This window comes from Rhamphochromis sp. 'chilingali', assembly GCF_963969265.1.
Source record: "Rhamphochromis sp. 'chilingali' genome assembly, chromosome: 15".
In the NCBI taxonomy this organism is placed as follows: Eukaryota; Metazoa; Chordata; class Actinopteri; order Cichliformes; family Cichlidae; genus Rhamphochromis; species Rhamphochromis sp. 'chilingali'.
In genome coordinates this window covers 35,154,111-35,172,820 of record NC_137942.1, presented here as the reverse complement: position 1 = coordinate 35,172,820, position 18,710 = coordinate 35,154,111, and positions in this window count along the sequence as shown.

Here is an 18,710-nt window from a genome sequence, read left to right as displayed (position 1 = left end):
AAGAAAGATGCCAAGCGGATTTATTTTACCAAGTGGATCATCAGGGCCTTGCCATATTGGTCCATTTGATTGACCTTTATTATAATTATGAATTTATTTTATTTTCAGTTGCTACAAACGGGACAGACATGACTGGGGGATAGGACAGGGAGAAAGAATGAAAGAAAGAGAGGGAGAGAAAGAAAACCAAAGGGGAGAAGAGACGGTGAGAAGGGGGAGAAGAAAGAAAAAACAAACAAACAAAACAAAAAACACCTGGGTCACCTGTATGGAGAAAAAAAAAACAGAGGAGACAGCAAACAACAAAGAGCAACATAATAAAAAAAAAAAAAAGCACCATCACAATAAACTAGCTAGCAGTAGATATCAGTAGATACTAAATAATAACCGATATTGTGCAGCACGCAAGATAGACAGCGCACAATGTGCTTTGAGGCAGCAGCCAAGAAAGCTGTAGTCCGCGTCTGTGAATACCCGTGTGTACACCTGTGTGCACACCTGTGTGGATCAGCATGCTTGTATTCCAAAGGTTTCTCCATGTAACGATCTGCTAGGGAGTGTGGGGGGGCTAAAACTAAAAACAAACTAAAAACTACTTCCAGAAACATTCAGCTTTGATATTAATGAGTTTTTTGGGTTCATTGAGAACATGGTTGTTGTTCAATAATAAAATTATTCCTCAAAAATACAACTTGCCTAATAATTCTGCACTCCCTGTATGATTTAATTATGTTCATTTCAGAAACATGTTTTCTTCAAACTCCTGTAAATGTAACAGGCATCCAGTTTCTCTTTTTTGAGTGAGTGATTAAGAACAAACAGATGTTTCTATATGGAAACACTCTGATTGTTCTTCAGTCCATCGTCTGATTAACCTGACGTTCATATTTCTGAGTGGAACTAAATGATTCCTCCATCATTTCTGTTCTCTCTGTATTCAAGTGCACCATTTGGACTTCTGTTGTTTCTGTTTGATAACTTTAAGTATTAAAAAACAAACCCAGTCTTCCACGTGTCACTTTACACCTGATCCCAGTGATATTTCATTCATTTCTGATAAAGTCCAATGGTGTTCATTTATCTGTGCTTAGAGAATTAAAGGCAAACAGTGTTCTGTAAACTTCATTTATAACTTTAATTCTGTGCCAGTAGCTCCTTAATATGACTTTAGTTTGATCAACCTGCAGCAGGTTTCTGCTCAGACTCTGCCACACACACATGTTCTGACCCTGCTGATTCCTGCAGGTCATTTAAAGGAGAGCAGCCTGTGAGTTTAAAAAGAAAAAAGAACATTTCGGGTCAGATTTACTAACGTCTGCAGCAGCACAAAGACTTCTTTAGATGGTAAAAAGCTGACGGATTTACTGACGAGGCTCAGAGTCAGTTTGGGACTGAAAGCTGTGGACACGAGGATTTTTGTGTCCTTATGTGTTTGTAAGAGTTTCACTTTCAGGAGGAGAAGATTTAAACGAGTCACACAAATGTGAACTACAATGTCTGTGACACACAATTTATGCAAACTGCATGAAATCTGACCTGAAGAAATCCAGTCTTCTGCCTGTTGTGGTTGTTACTAGGGATGGGTATCGAAAACCGGTTCTTGTTGAGAACCGGTTCCCACTGTTTCAATTCCTTGGAATCGTTTGCCATTTTTGCAAACGATTCCCTTATCGATTCCAGTCGCCCCGAATGACGTCACCGCGTTGCGGAGCGTCATTTACCTGGCAGGAAACACGGCGCGTAAGCGGCTCAAATGCTCAAAAGCTTGGTTATACTTTACGAGAACGGATGACAACAGGGCAACTTGCAATACTTGCAAAGTAGATATTTCATTTAAGGGAGGAAACACTACGAATATGCAAAAGCATTTGCTCACAAAAGACACGATGACCTTAAATGAATGTCGTGTTTTTAATTCCGCTCCGGACTCGTGAATCTCAACCCAGCAGCAGCGGTAACATTTGCACGTCCTCGCCCGTTAATGCGGCAGGTAAATAATCAACTAACAGTGCATATTATGTTAGCGCGATCTGCCTTATTACAAACCTGCCATTACTGTGCATTTAGGCGACCATGATGAGAGAGACAGAGTCTGGCTCAGATGCTGGCAGTTCTCGCTGCAGTCTACCGGTAGCGTCTCCTTTCAGGCCAGGATAGACGAATGTCACCGAGCAGTGACTCAGTTTGTGGTCAAAGGCTTGCACCCATTTGCCACAGCAGATGCCCCCGATTTCACTTTGGTAAGTGAATGTGTTTAATTGTAGGCAGGGACATTACTGGATATTCTTGTGTAATTGCTACAGAATAATTTATGTTATACTTTGTTGTTGCTACAGAAGAATATTTATTTTATTATTTTACATTTACAATTTTTTTTCCTGGGGACCCTGTGACACCCCATTGAAGAGCCGTAGGCTGTGAATCTCTTAAGATGTCACTGTTGGGTTTGTAAGGCCATGTTACTCCTAAATTTCTATCTTGTTCAAAGAGAAGATATAAAACAAAGCTCTAAGCTAATCGACCTTAGTGTTCTCCTTTTTAAAAATAAGAATCGATAAAGAATCGAATCGTTAAACAGAATCGAAAGTGGAATCGGAATCGTAAAAATCTTATCAATACCCATCCCTAGTTGTTACAGCTGCTCGTAGGAGAGTTTGTTTGTAGGAGGTGGAGATGTTCTCAGATCAAGTGCGTAATCGTCTCTTTGTGTAGACGCTAAAAGCTGTGAGCCAAAACTCTCTGCTCTGAAACTCTTCACTCAGTCCTCACGCTGAGAGTTTAGAGGCTGAACTTCTTGTTCCTCCATAACACTGTTTTCATGAAACAGCAGAAATGAGCTTCTGTTTCTCAGCAGTGCGCACACAGAGAACCGATCCTCTCTGCTCAGTCTGAACAAATCAAAGTGAAACGTCAGTGAAAACACAGCTGCTGATCAAACTGTGTCAGATTAATGCCTCAATGTTTCACTGTGAGGTTAAAAAATACATAAAAATGATTTAAAGAAGTAGGAGGCAGATTTTCACAATAAGAGCACTTTGTTTTTAATTCAGTTAATGTCAAACTGTCATCAACACCTCTGTGTTGTCTCCGTCTCTGAGCAGATTCAGGCATTACTCAAATAATAAAGGCTTTCTTTCACTATTATACTTTTCATTAGTCTCCAGGTTGATGATTATAAACAGAATTATTAAAGTTTTTATCATTTCAGGCTGAAAATCAACATGAATTTGGTTTTAATCAAAGAAGCTCCTTTAATGTGTGTCATTAAAATCCTCACACAGACTTAAAAAGGCGACATTAACATGAAAATAAATGAAAGAAGCTTCAGCTGAGAGCTTCATGCAGTCATCATCAGCAGCTCATAGCAGTCACAGCTCTTTATTACGCAGCTTTGCAGGAATTAAAGTGGCTGAAGTGTCAGAGTTTGTGTGAGAAGCTGCTTCATGGACAGCTGTACACACGTCTTTATTATTTCTTCATAAATCAAACACACAGGTTTGTCTGCAGATGATTTAAAGTGTGTCGTTGTGCAGTTAAAGCTGTTGGTGTGACGCCCTGACCTCCTGTGAATGAAACAGCCAATCAGATCCATCAGAGAGAGAGCAGGAAGTGTTGTGTGTTTGTGACAGAACAAGGAAACAGTGATGATGATGAACATAAAGATCCTCTGATGACGTGCTTGTGTTTCCTGTTACAGTAACGCTTGTTCATCTGTTGCTCTCCTACACTTTCCTATTGTTGAGATTATTCTGTTATCATATGTTACCTTATATATGTAATCAAAGTAGTTGAATTATGATACTGCTGTAGATCATATTATACCCTTTAATATAGAGTGTGTGATCAGTATGTAGTTTAGTCCTCATTATACTTTTGAGTTAAAAGAACATAATCATTTTGTAGTTCATTAGATAAATGTGCATCACTCTGTATCCTTGATCGGCTGTGAATGTCTTATACTGTTTTCTTGACATGCTTTACTGCTGAATCATCAAGAGAAGGTTGTAAGCAGGAGACTTGGTGTCTAGGGAGATAGACAACATTCCACACCCCCACCTTTGCAGGGAGCAGAGAAGACAGGGAGCCGAGGTCATAATTTAGGCGCCGTAAGAGAGAAAGAATGTGAATGTTTAGGCTTTTACGACTAGGTGGGGGCCACTAGGGAGTATAAAAAGCTGAGCAACCCGTCACCATTTTGAGACATGCTGCTGACCCTCTGCAGGCATCTCTCCCGTCCGGACGTTGTAATGCTCTTATGTGTTGAATTGTATGGAAATAAATGATTGTTGATTGAGCATTTATACACCGAGTATTGTCCTTCCTTCAGCCCAAAGATTCAAAGAATTGGGATTTTTAACAACTTGGTGCCGTGTGACCCGGATCTTTGGTGTGCTGAGGAGGTGCAGATTTGACCTTTGGTGAGATCGTGAGGCGAGGTGAACAGAGGACATGTCCAAAAATAAAAAGGTAAGCACAGCCTGTTGTATTATAAATACCAAATGTGCATATTGGGCTTTCCAAATTAATCTGTTCACTGAGTCACATGTATTTTCACATTAAATTGTCGGTGTCTGGTTTTTGGCGCAAGATACTAACAACATAAGTTGAGGCTAAATTCCAGTGTGTTAAATAAACTGCTTCTACCGAGATACTAATAACATACTACGTTGGACTAGTTGCAGCCCACTTTACCTTCCACATTTAACTTAGTCTAAAACTGGCTTCTGTAGCAATAATACATTAGAATTTCTTCTGGAGACGCGGCCATAAGTTCAGTACATTGAAGTCGAGGTTTGAAGTTTGTTTATGGTTACTGTTAAGTCCTTGCTCCTGCCGGCTATGAAATAGAAGTTGTTTAAGGAAAAGCAGATGCTGGCTCACGGTGTAGTTAAACGCTGAAAGCGCAACACGTCCGTAGGTTTTGGTTTATGATACGGCAGTGTTCCGGTGGTACGGCCGTGAAGTGCAGTAGTGGTTGGTGCTGGTTTCAGTACATTGAATAGAGGTTTGACGGTGGTTTATGGTGTCTGTCGAGTCATAAGGGCTGCGGCCGTAAAATAAAGTAAAATTTTACTTGCCAAGAAGTACATAGAGCAAAACCTGGTTTATGGTGTCGGGTATAACTTCAGGGGACGCAGGCATCACTTTTATGATGCGATTTTGCCCCGTTGTGGCGGTCATAACGCAGAGACAGGGGTATTTGGTCTTTGGTTGTTGTGTTTCAAAAGAATTCTAACAGTTGAGCTCAGAGGTTTCTGTGCAAATTTCTGCTGATGAGGAGCGCTCTCTGTGTGTCTCACTGTGGGTGAGTGTGTGCAAAGCGCGCTCTGGGTGCTGTTTTGTGTGACGCGCGCTCTGAGTGTGTTTCTGGGTGTGAAGTGTGAACACAGTCACAGTGACGGTTGATGTGTTTGAATAGGAGGACATTAGTGCGAAGAGGATGCTTTAAGATCTAAGGTTGACGCCTGGTGTACCTGTGGAAACTAATTTGTTCAAGGTGTGGCGACCCTCCTGGTCGTGGACGCGCGGCCAGGCCCAGCGGCGTCTGGATGCCAAGATGGCAACTTGGGAACTGAGGACTCCCGCATAGCTGCAGAATAACTCTGGAACGGCCGTGTAATCACGGGTTCACATTTATTCTGGAATAGAACAAGAGAATGCTTTTACATCTAAGGTTGAGTTCTATCATAGGTGAAATATAAAAAGGTTGAATTCCTCGTTTCAGTGGTTGAAATTGTTGTGTGCCTGTCCCCTGACGAGTGTGAAATTAAATAAAGAGGGAATTTGGAGCCACATAGAGATAGACGAGCATAATTGGGTGTATTACTCTGTGGTGTAATAAGAAAAATAAGAATAAAAAGAGAGATGGTAAGAGGTGTGTAGTGGAGAATTATAGAGAGAGGAATGTGTTGGGAGACTGGCGTGCAGTTTACGCTGTCAAGGTAGGCGTGTTGCCTGCTTATCTGTTTAACAGTGATGAAAATGAAATTAAATAAATCTCTTAGTGTGTTAATACAGGAAGCTGCGGACCTGGACCAACTGCCCCCACAAGCACAGCGGCCGAACCAAAATTATAGGTAATGGGAACCACACCCAGCACGAATCAGCAGCTGTGAAACAGACAGCAGCGAGGAGAGAATTAGAGGAGGAATGAAGGTTTTAAGAGCACATGAAATTCGGTTGAATTTTGGGGCCAACGGACTTGTGGAGGTTGGGAAGGCGTCCGGAGCATCACAACAAAAGGTGAAACAAAAGCACACACAAGCAGAGAAATCTGAGAGAAAGGCTCCTTTTAAGGTAACGCCTAGTTTGAGAAAAGATAAAATTAACCTGCCTGCCTACAAAATGCACACACATGCAATGAAGAAACAGCTTACACTCATGAACATGTGAAGATTTTCCAACAAGGTTAAAGCAGCGAAACTTAACATACTTCTGTTGTTAAATAATAAAGTTTATACATTACTGACAAAGAAACTCTCTGGGTTGCAGGACAACAATTTAACAAAAAAGAAAAAAGAAACACTGGTCTAACCAACCAGGCAAGACACAACAAATTTAGTGGTAAAAAGAGTCAAATTGTGACATGTTTTCTGCTGATTGATTAATACAAGTGATTTCTGAATGAAAGAAAAGTCCATTTTTGGGCTTTTGAACATGATCTTAAGAATTTTAATATGTACCTGTGTTGTCCTGTCAGCTTGGCGGGTCATGAGTGGATTATATGGTGAGAAAAAACAAAAAAAGGGGGAGAGAAGGCTGACACAGGGCCTGGTCCCGTTGTCTCCCCTCTGAATGACACAGCCAACACAACATCATTTTCCTGTTCGTTTGTTTTTGTTTTTCGTTTGTTTTGTTCTGTTTTTGTTTTTTCTCTTTATGCTTAATTACAGGCTGCTTTGCGGCCCTGAAAGCCGAGGCTGAACTGGACTCCTGCTCTCCCCTCTACGTGACCCTGACCAAATGCTGCAACAGCTGGACCCACAACAACGACCTGAAAATGTCAACAGTGCTGCAGGAATGTGATCTCATGCAGCAGAGACGGAGAGCACTAAACCCAAGGCCCGTTTCACTACACGGGGGAAAATTCTCAGTCAGCTTCAGCTGACAGAGCAGTGACGAGACGCCCGCCAAGCCCGAATGAAAAGTAAGGCCGAGCAAAAGAATGCTGACCTTGATAACTCTGCATTAAAACTGTGCAGGACAGTGACGGACCAACAATGATCATCGGGCAGCAAAAAGGGCGGGACCGAGACAGGAGGAGTAACTGAGGTCAGAAGGCACCTCAGAATGGACAAAAAACACAGAAGAAGATGCAGGTTTCACCTGCGGTGAGCAGGGACACTGGAGAAAGGACTGCCCCAATTGGGGTCAGAACCAGGACGGACTGAACTTTGAGCAGCAGCAGCAGCAGCAATGGTCGCAAACGAACTGAAAAGGAGGAGGGCAGGACCCCAGGGCATGCTTCAGGCCGTGGTTTACCCAGAACACCAGAACAGGAAAGTGATGAACACACACACACACACACACACACACACACACACACACACACACACACACACACACACACACACACACACAGATTCAGAATGAAGTAAAATACACACATGAACACGTGTGCACTCGTTGATTGAGTGAGAAATGACACACACACACACACACACACACACACACACACATTGGAATGCTGATTCACTGAGAGTGATGCACACACATACACGCTGATGCAATGAAGAATGCTTTGCTTATGCTGATATGCAAAATGCTGCACACAAACATCCCAATGCATAATTTTTATGAGGAGCCATTGATTACCATTGATTACTTAGAATGTGTTATATGTCACCTAGAGGGCATTCAGGTAGAGTTAATAAGGTCTAAAACGGTTTGGTTATGAAAACAATGTCTGTGCGTGATGTCTGTTTATGGCTCAAGGCCTTGACTGAATTCTTTGCTGTGCTTCACACAGCCCTGATGAGGAACAGTGGCACAGAGTGAAGATGATGAATTAGTGGTGTAAGTTTTAGGAGTACGGCATTTTCTGTGATTGAGTTTTAATTCAAGGAGGAACAAAAGGTGTTACGGCACCTGAAGTTCTCATTCCCACACAATATTGTCCCGGCAGGAAGCAAAACGTTCCTGTGAATTTCTGGTTGATTGTTTGGTTTTGCTCAGCGCTAGCTTGATTTTATCAGTGAGCTTTGGCTTGTGTTCTTTCTCGTAAGCGAGAGAGGGATAGTTTTATGCTTGGACATGTCTGCAACGGGCCCTAGTTTGTGTTACTTTTATTAGTATTTTGTTTGTTACGTCTGTTTTCCTTTTTGTTACAGTGCACTGAGGAAAAAACACATCTGAGATCCACCAGTGGTGATGTGGTGATATTTTGTGAGTTCATGATTTAACAATCAGCTCTTTAAACCAGGCCTGAAAGCGCTATAAAATATTATTACTGTAAACAGTTGCAAAGTATTTTTCTCCATGATTGTAATTGGCTTGGGAGAAATTCACTTATAGGGGACACTGATCACATGAGAAGTCCTCAGTCTAAAAGGATTGCAGCGAGTCAATCCGGTCCAAAAAGAAAAAACAAGGAATTGTTTTCCTTTAAAATGATGACGTCATCTTGCTGGTGATGGAGGCTCGAATAGGTCGCGCGTGAGACTCGATTATCAGCAACATCTGGTATGAATGTGTGTGAATGAATGCATGTGACTGGACTGTGATGGACGGACTGAAAGTTTTGACTGACTTGACACTGAGACAATGACTGCACCAACTTTAGGATTAGTAAATGCCAACAAACAATTCACCCAGCCGACAAGAGAAGGGTGGATGCTTCGCTTTGTTTTGTTTTGTTCTTGCAGGAGCAGGAGGATAAGAGAGACTGGAGGAGGAGACTGTGGCTTCACAGGCGAGTGTGGAACTGAGATTTAAACCGTTGGTTGTTAATTTTGAGTTACTGATGTTTGCATTAAGAAAAACTGTGCTATAGTAGCTTCGTTTTGATTAAGGTATCATGTTATATTATTGGGAATGCCAAATGATACAGTGGAAAAAACTTTTGATATCACTCATGACTGGAATATGTTACTATTGACCATAGAAGGTCACTGTAAAAAAAGTCAGTTAAAGTTTATAGAGGAAGATCGCCAAAACCTTAACAATGTTTATGAATAACAGGGGAATGGTAGACTTGCCATATTCAAAATAGAGATATGCCAATTTTGTATGAAGCACATGACTGATAACTGTTCTGTCCTGAGCTTTTGTTTTTTATAGCACCCACTTGACCACACCAACAGTTTTCACACCAAAGGAGGGGAATTGCAAATATTGGAGGGAGGAATACTAATAAAAGTGGAAGTTGAGTTTGAACATGAAACACTGGTGATATGAAAATTTCCATGAGTTTATTTGTGTGTTTAATAATTTAGCTATGGTAAGACTTAAGCTTATAATGTGTTAGACTTAGAAATGGTTCATTAATCTTTGATTTCTTCTACACACACATAGATTATGATTAGAATAAGTCCGGAATATAACATTTTGAACCAAAATTTGAATCATTAGAAGAACAATGGATAACAATATTAGATTATCAAGGCTAGGGAGAGAGGTGTTTTGTTTTTCTGTCTCTTGCAGAGAAAGGAACAGACACCAGACGGGGACACGGAGTTATGAGGACCCCTAACAGCAGAGACAGATGTAGGGACTGCCGAGACAGCAACTGGGGTCAAGTGTCATGACGTTTGGGCTCCTTGAGAAGATGGATCCCATGAACACAGCAATAACCATGAAGGGGTTGGCGGAAACCAGGAACACCAGACCAACGAGGTTCGAGAGGCTCTTGGCAAAAAGGGGGACACGGCGGTGACCACAAACCCACAGATCTTTGTTTGAAATCGGGGCAGAATAATCCCTAGAACTGTGCAATGACTAAAGGGTGGTCTAACCCCGGAGGTCGAAGGAAGAAGCTGAGAATCACCCAACTGGAAGATATTGGTAGCTGCAGCAATAAAAAATAAAGCTGTGGGAAAATTGGGGAGTGATGGGAGTGTCATCTGTAACTGATGGTATGGTTGTAAATCTAACTTTGCTTGCATCTGAACTGCGTAAACACAGAGGTCATCACACATATGGTCCTCCCGTTAAAGGGGGACAGAGGGCCTCAGGACCAAGGAGACGTGGACATTGCAACATTAGAGTGTATGTTGTAAGTGATCTCTTTGAGAAAAGAGATCAAAGGGGGAATGTTGAGATTATTCTGTTATCATATGTTACCTTATATATGTAATCAAAGTAGTTGAATTATGATACTGCTGTAGATCATATTATACCCTTTAATATAGAGTGTGTGATCAGTATGTAGTTTAGTCCTCATTATACTTTTGAGTTAAAAGAACATAATCATTTTGTAGTTCATTAGATAAATGTGCATCACTCTGTATCCTTGATCGGCTGTGAATGTCTTATACTGTTTTCTTGACATGCTTTACTGCTGAATCATCAAGAGAAGGTTGTAAGCAGGAGACTTGGTGTCTAGGGAGATAGACAACATTCCATACCCCCACCTTTGCAGGGAGCAGAAGGAGCAAGGAGCCGAGGTCATAATTTAGGCGCCGTAAGAGAGAAAGAATGTGAATGTTTAGGCTTTTACGACTAGGTGGGGGCCACTAGAGAGTATAAAAAGCTGAGTAACCCGTCACCATTTTGAGACATGCTGCTGACCCTCTGCAGGCATCTCTCCCGTCCGGACGTTGTAATGCTCTTATGTGTTGAATTGTATGGAAATAAATGATTGTTGATTGAGCATTTATACACCGAGTATTGTCCTTCCTTCAGCCCAAAGATTCAAAGAATTGGGATTTTTAACACTATAAATAAAGGAGAAAAAGTCCGTTTAGTTTCATTTCCTACAGCTCAGAGTTACACTTCACATTCCTGCAGTCACATCAGAATCAGATCAGAATCAGAAACTTTATTGTCATTGTCATGAGAACAACGAAATGAAGAATGGTCCCCGATCATTGCATCATCCCTAGCAATATCAAAATATAAATAAAACAATAAAATTCAATAAATAAAATAGATAGAATACTTAAAATACTAATAAGATATAACAGTAAAACATTCACATACATTCCCACACACATGCTTCAGACCGTGCATAGATTAACACAAGAGTGGCGTGATGGACATTTTTTTGTAGTATTCAGATGTGTTATTGCAGTTGGATAACAGCTGTGTTTGAGTCTATTAGTCCTTGCTCTGATTGCCCTGTACCGTCTGCCTGAGGGCAACAGTTCGAACAGGGAGTGGCCAGGATGTGAGGTGTCTTTTATGATGTTTTGGTCCTTTTTAAAACAGTGGGCGTTGTGTAGAACTTCCAGTGTGGGGAGAGGGCAGCCAGTGATCTTTTGGGCGGTGTTAATGATCCCTTGGAGTGCTTTCCTCTGAGCCCCTGTGCAGCTAGTGTACCAGATGCATATGCAGTAAGTTAGAACACTCTCAATGGTGGCTCTGTAGAAGGACACCAGCAGTCTCTGTGTGATGTTATTCCTCCTGAGAATTCTCAGGAAGTACAGTCTCTGTTGGGCCTTTTTCAGCAGCTCGGAGGTGTTCACACTCCAGGAAAGGTTCTCCTCTATATTGACTCCCAGGAAGCGGAAGCTTGCCACCCTTTCTACACAGTCCCCATTTATGAATAGTGGTTGGAGCTCTGCCTTTTTCCTTCTGAAGTCTATTATGAGTTCTTTGGTTTTTGAAGTGTTGAGGAGGAGGTTATTGGCCTTACACCATGACGTCAGCTGCTCCACCTCGTCTCTGTACGTAGACTCGTCTCCCTTGGAAATGAGCCCCACCACTGTGGTGTCATCTGCAAATTTCACAAAGATGTTGCTGTGGTGGCGAGGAGTGCAGTCGTGTGTGTAGAGAGAGTAGAGCAGTGGACTGAGCACACAGCCCTGGGGTGAGCCAGTGCTGAGACTCAGGGCTGAGGATGTGTGATGGCCAACTCTGACTCTCTGTCTATGGCCCGAGAGGAAGCTGTTGATCCACATGCAGGTGCTGTATGGAAGCCCCAGGTCTTGTAGCTTGGCCACCAGTTTGTGTGGAAGGATGGTGTTAAAAGCTGAGCAGTAATCCACGAAGAGCATCCGCACATAGCTACCATGCTCTTCCAGGTGAGTTAATGCAGCATGGAGTGCTGTGGCTACAGCGTCTTCCGTGGATCGGTTTGCTCTGTAGGCAAACTGGTGTGGATCCAGGCTGCGGGGCAGGGCTGCTGTGATGTGTCTGCGGACCAGCTTCTCAAAGCATTTCATTACCACTGGGGTGAGTGCCACCGGTCTGTAGTCATTCAGGCCGGTGATGTGGGGCTTCTTAGGCAAGGGGACTATGGTGGAGGACTTCAGGCAGAGTGGGACAGTCGCCTGTGCGAGGGATTTGTTGAAAATCCTGGTGAAGATCCCAGCCAGCTGTCCTGCACAATCCCTCAATATTCGACCTGGCACACCATCAGGACCCGCCGCCTTCCTCGGGTTAACAGCCTGCAGCATGCGCCTCACCTCGTGCTCTTCCAGGGTGAGGGTGGTGCTGCTATGGGTGGCGTGTTGCTGCTGTGGCTCCAATACCTCCGGTACCCTGGTCTCAAAGCGGGCGAAGAAGATATTCAGCTCCTCTGCCAGCTCCAGGTCACCGTCCGCAGCTCCGAGATTGATCTTATAGTTGGTTAGGTGCTGGATGCCTTGCCACACCTGCCGGCTGGTATTACTCTTCAAATGGTCCTCGATCCTCCTCCTATAGTCCCCCTTTGCCTCTCTGATGCCTCTCTTCAGGTTGGATCGGGCTGTGGTGTAGTAATCCCTGTTGCCAGACCTGAACGCAATGTTCCTCTCCTTCAGCAGCTGCCCAAACTAAAGCTTCACTTTGGTCCAACATCTACATGTTAACATGAAACACAGACAGACTCAGAACATCTGGAACATCTGCACTTTGACCCAAACTGTTATAGCAGGATATTTTCTGCATATTTCTTATGTTGGACCTGTTTGAACTGTAAATGACCTGTAATCATCTGTAAATGGTGTGAGACACACTGAGGCCACCTACAGGGCAGCTGGGGAACAGCAGGGATCTGAAATCATACGAGACGTTAGTGAGTGAGAAGAACAAACGGACTTAAGATGGCTCGAAGTGATCAAAGTTGATCTAAAACAGAAGATAAATCCAAAGCAGCATCAGATGAATGTTACCATTTCCAGTTACGGTGCCCTTCATCTAATATGGAAATGTGTTGTTGTTTTTTTAGCCGTGTTGTTGTTCTTCCTATTGTGTTTAGGCCAGAGATGCTCTTCAAACAGCGGACAGACATGACCACATTACAAGAACATGGTGTGAGTCCCATTTGATATTCCAGTCAACGCTGAGAGACCTTAACCAGGAAGTCAGAGGTCAGCTGATGCTGCGAGCAGGAAGTGAACCAAGGGAAAGGTCCACTCTACTCAATCTCAAAGAAAATATGCTGGTGTTTGTTGATGTTGATGGTACAATAAAAATATATAATATAATAAATAATAAAATATCATGTGATGATGAGATGTGTTGTTGGTGTTTGTATTTTCTGTAAATGTCTTTTTTAATGTAAATGCTTTGTTCCAGACGGACAGGGAATCAGTTGCTGTACGATGACATCATCTTGATGTTGACGAGGAGGGCGAGAAAAACTAGTTTTGTCCTGCAGATGGCGATCTTGCACCGTGTTCAGAGAGCCGACACTGATGCTGCTGCTCTACTCAGCTTACTTTAGCCTGGGTTGGACTCTATATGAGCAGCTTCCACTCTGGTTTCACTCTTAAACACACTTGTTTGATTTCACTTGTAAAAGTTGAAGAATAAATATTTTATTACAAAATTATTTGTTGATGCATTTTTTTAGGGTCAAATATCTTGTTTGATTTGAGGAATGAACTGTTAGGGTGGAAAAAGTGAATCAGGTTAAAATAGTGGTGCTTTATATCAGTGAAGATGTATAATGTAATTTAAAATGTTGATGATGGGTTGTAGTGGGCTTGTACTTACAAAACTGCCTCATTTTATTGGAACGATCCACAGTTGCATCCATTCACGGATGACATCTGACATCATTTGACATCTGGTCTGAACACGTTTGTACACAAGATGCCTCAGTTCTGGATGTTCCCACAGACTCCTCTGTGCACCTAAAGAAAAGGTCAAGGGTCAGCAGCACATGTAGTTGGGACAATTCTTCAGTCGAACAAACTATACAATCATTTTCCTCCAATGACGTCTTTTCACTTGCAGAAATGGTCCTGTGTGATTTCCAGGCTGTGATATAAAAACTAGTTCCTAATGGCAGCGACTCACTCAGTAAACATGTGTTTCCTTCACCAACCTCACACACAGATCCAATAAGATCAGGAAGTGGGCAGTATAGTACAATATGTGTTATTCTGTGCTGCACTGCCCAAACTAAAGATCTGCTGAAGTGTTGGAAATGATCCAGATGTTTATTTTGGACGATACAGCAGAAGATCAGACATGAAAGTGGAGATAACACAGAAGACCTGCAGCAAAGGTCAGAGGTCAGACTGGGCCCTGGATTCAACAATGAGCCAATGATCATCAAGCAGTGACTAAAGCAGAGCCCTGACCTTCTGACATTCATCACACAGTCAGAACAAATGTCTGCTGATGACTTCATCTCATGAAACGACTGATAGATGTCAGTTCATTGATCAGCTGAGCTGCTGATCTTCATCGTCACAGAAACATTCAGCTTGTTTCAATCAGTAAATAACTCCCACTACTCCCAGTTTGAACTGTTCCCACTCAAAATGCTGTGAGAACAATGATCATTGTAGAACTTCACAAACATCACGTGTTGTTTTCCACATGTAAGATCAGCAAACACACAGAAACTTCCTGTTGCCACACACGGCCTCTAAAATCTCTTCCACGCTTTCTGTCTGAAGTCCACTCTCTGTGTCGGATCCACAGGAAACAACAAGATCTTATTAACATGGTTTTCAATGTGTCTCCTTCCAAAAAGTCCAACCAATGAACAAATGTGTGTATTTGTGGAGGCCGAACAAAAGCATGACACATTTCTCTGTTTCTATAAACTGGAGTCAAACACAAACATGAAGAGTTTCACTGACAGACTCCAAAATGCCCCCACAGTGGATCAAAGGGAAATCCTACAGTGTGGCCAGAGACTCTTAATGGCTCCAACATCAACACATCCACAATGTTGGATCCAGTTCTGCCTCACAGAGTTACTAAGACACACCCTCTGCCAGCATCACAACAGCTCCACCTGCTTCACCTGCCTCCTCAGCATCTGTACACCTGAAGAGAAAAGAAAGGCTCCAACAGCTCAAATCTACAAAGGATTCATGAAGTTTCATCCAACAATAACATGTTTGCCTTCCACAGTGTGCTGTTAGACACCACTGTACCTCTGCCATTTCAAAAAGAGCAGCTTGGGAACATTTTGGCTCCAAACACTTTGTGTTTAAGTTCTTTGTTTTCTTTGTGAAGCCGACAACATCTGGAGCTTTGTGACTCATAGAAACATCATTTTGTTCTTTAGATGACAGCAGATTGGGACTGAATAATCAATCACTATCAAACCCATAAAGACAAACATGCTGATTTTACAGGAACTTTGTTGGAGAAGCTGCAAAGACATGAAACTGGTGGAGATCCCAAACCAGTTGATAGTGCTGGTTATTCCAAATAAAGCTGTTTCCCTTTGAGATGAAATGACTTTCTGTCCTGATATATAATAAAGATGTTGTTGTTTTTGAGCCCCTGTATTAAAAGTAGTTTAAAGTCAGCTTGAGTTTGATGTCTTTATGTCAAAGCTGCTCATGATGTTGAGCTGCTGATGGAATAAAAACAATATAAAAGCATGTAGTCCAGACTTAAATGTAGCCTGTTGTTAGCTGAGGTCCACACACAGTGTTTGACAGTGTAAAGTGTGTGAAAGGGCTGCTGGTGGAGCTCACTAGGATGAGCAGGTGACCACGAGGTGGAGAGCAGCTGGCCTGGCTTTGACCCGGGCCACGCCCCCTTTCTCTCTGCTTTGCTGTCACTTATCTTCACTGCTCTGTCCAATAAAGCTGAAAAAGGCCCCGAATCAAAGAAATCTGCTGCAGCCTCTGAAACGTCTTCTGTTTCCTTCCCGACGGCTTTTTCACCGTCAGCCCACCAGACAGTCCAGCAGCATTTATGATGATGTCATGATGTTGAAGAGGCTGCTACGGTGGCCTCCCATGACCCCCAGCCTCATCACAGCTGAGATGCAGACATTTGAAAACATTCAGCAGACAACTGAATAACAGTCCAACACAACAGTCTGTGTGCAGACACACACTGACCTTTCATATAGTCAAACACAGCTGGTTGAGTCATTTCTCTGTGAGTCTAAAGTGAATCTAGTATTTGAAAGTCCACTTCCTGTATTTGTTGTTGAAGACTTCTTCAGCTTCTTCTCAAGGACATCAGCTGCTTGTTTGGCAGCAGAGGCAGTTAAGAAGCTTCCTGAAAAACACTGAACAGTGAGTTCACTGTGGCATATGACAGATTCAGCTTTCTGTGTGCAAATGTGTCTGTGTCGACCTTTCAAATGCTGTTGAATCCAAAACATCAGCGGCTCCTCGGCTGCTCACTTCATGCACTTCTGTCTGTGTGACAGTCCAATGACATCACAGCTGTTTCCAGCCCCAGTGTCTCAGGACTGGACACCTTTAAACATGTCGAGGATCAAACAGCGTCCAGCTAAACACACATGAAACTATCAGAGCTGACAATCATTCCAATAACATCTAATGGTTCATGTATGTAGACACAGGACTACAAGGAAATGGCTCTCAGCATCTGGCTGTGGGAACACATGAGTCCCTGTTTGTGTTCAGATTGTGTGCATGTTTTAGACGTGTGTCACATGTAGAAACACAACAATCCCACAATGACACACAGATGTGTTTGACACAGCTGTGCAGCTGTAAGTTGTTTCTAATGATTCATTGAAGCTCTTCTAACATTCTGGAGACGATCAGTACATGAATCTGTTCAACACGACAACAATTTGACTTCAGTGTGAACGTTTGCATTAAATAACCTTCTTCATCCAGCTGACAGCATCTTCATCCTATGATGTGAACAGTTCCTCCTGTTGATGACAAACCTCTGACAGGATCTGCTTGAGGAGCTTTTTCATGTGCAGCTCTCTGAGCTCAGGGCTGAGCTGCTGTTTCATCTTTAAGAGCTGCTGCCTCCTCGCCGGACTTGTTCTCCTCTTCTTCTCCTGATGACACCATTTCTGCTTCATATTAAATTCAATAAAGATGCTGACATGTATCTGTAGCAACAACATCATTGAATCTAGAACAACTGGAGCCAAACCAGTGGCTCTGCTGGGATCACTGGTGAGCCAACACTTCCTTGTTGATGCAGATTTCAGGGCTTCCTTTTGCTCCTCCGTTATAACTGTTCTCTCTTCTCAACACATGATGACACAAAGGAATCAGCAGTGACAAAGATGATGCTGAAGAGAAGCACACACTTCACACATATAACAGACCAGTGCAGTTACACACACCTCTGCTCGACATCAGGCCTCAAACAAAGACACAAAACACTAACTTGACTCTAAACAGAAGAAACGAGCAGCTGTTTCTGTTCTGTGCTTATTTATATTTGACACACATGCTTCTCTTTGTGCAAACACACATCGCACTATAAGGGTAACCTCGCACACAATGATTGGACAGCACAGTGATGATGCTGGGAGATCCTATACGCAGCAACACAGAAACACTGAGAACTTTAAACAATGATGGAAAGTGTTATAAATGACTTGTTGGCCTCTGATCTGTCACAAACAGCTGAAACGTGTCTCTCATGAGTCACATGAAGGTTTTTGACAGAAAGGACAAAAAGTAGCTGCAGTCAGTTTGTGTCATTTTTATATTTATTCATCTGGGAGAAAAATCTGAGGGACATTAAAATGTGTTTTCAACAGAGACAAGAACATGAATATAACAGAACAGGTAAATGAACATGTTTCAAGTAAACAGCTGGACTGATCAGGTCCAAACACAGAGTGATAAACTTGTCAAACAGCTGTCATATCTTTATATAGAAGCTCTTTATAAATGCTGCTCACTGCAGTCTGTTTACTAATAATGTCAAAGTGTTAGAAACACAGAAACATCAGAATGGTCTTTGTTCACAGAAACCTGTCTGGGATCCTTTGTTGTTCTTTTGATGCAGAGTTACATTATAAATATAAAGAGTTATTTCAGAGTCTCATCAGTTTTCCTGCATGTCTTTATTTAACACATCAGCAGGGCTGAAGCTCTCATGTTAAACACACACTGATCTATGGACACGTTCATGTGTTTCTAACAGAACCAGGCTGTTATCAGCCTGCACTAACATTATGTCACACACACTGAATGTAACAGTGACAGTTTACATCATCACACAATCAGCTGTGATTGTTTCACTGTCATCAAACGAGTCAACAGGAAGTAGAATCAATAGAAACCAATCATTTCCTGACAGCATGTCTGATGGAAATAAGTGCAGATTATGTATGAAGTCTAACTGCACACAGTAACTGTGTTACAATAAGGACTTAACAGCGCCCTCTGCTGGAGTGTTTCAGTACTGCGTTAACT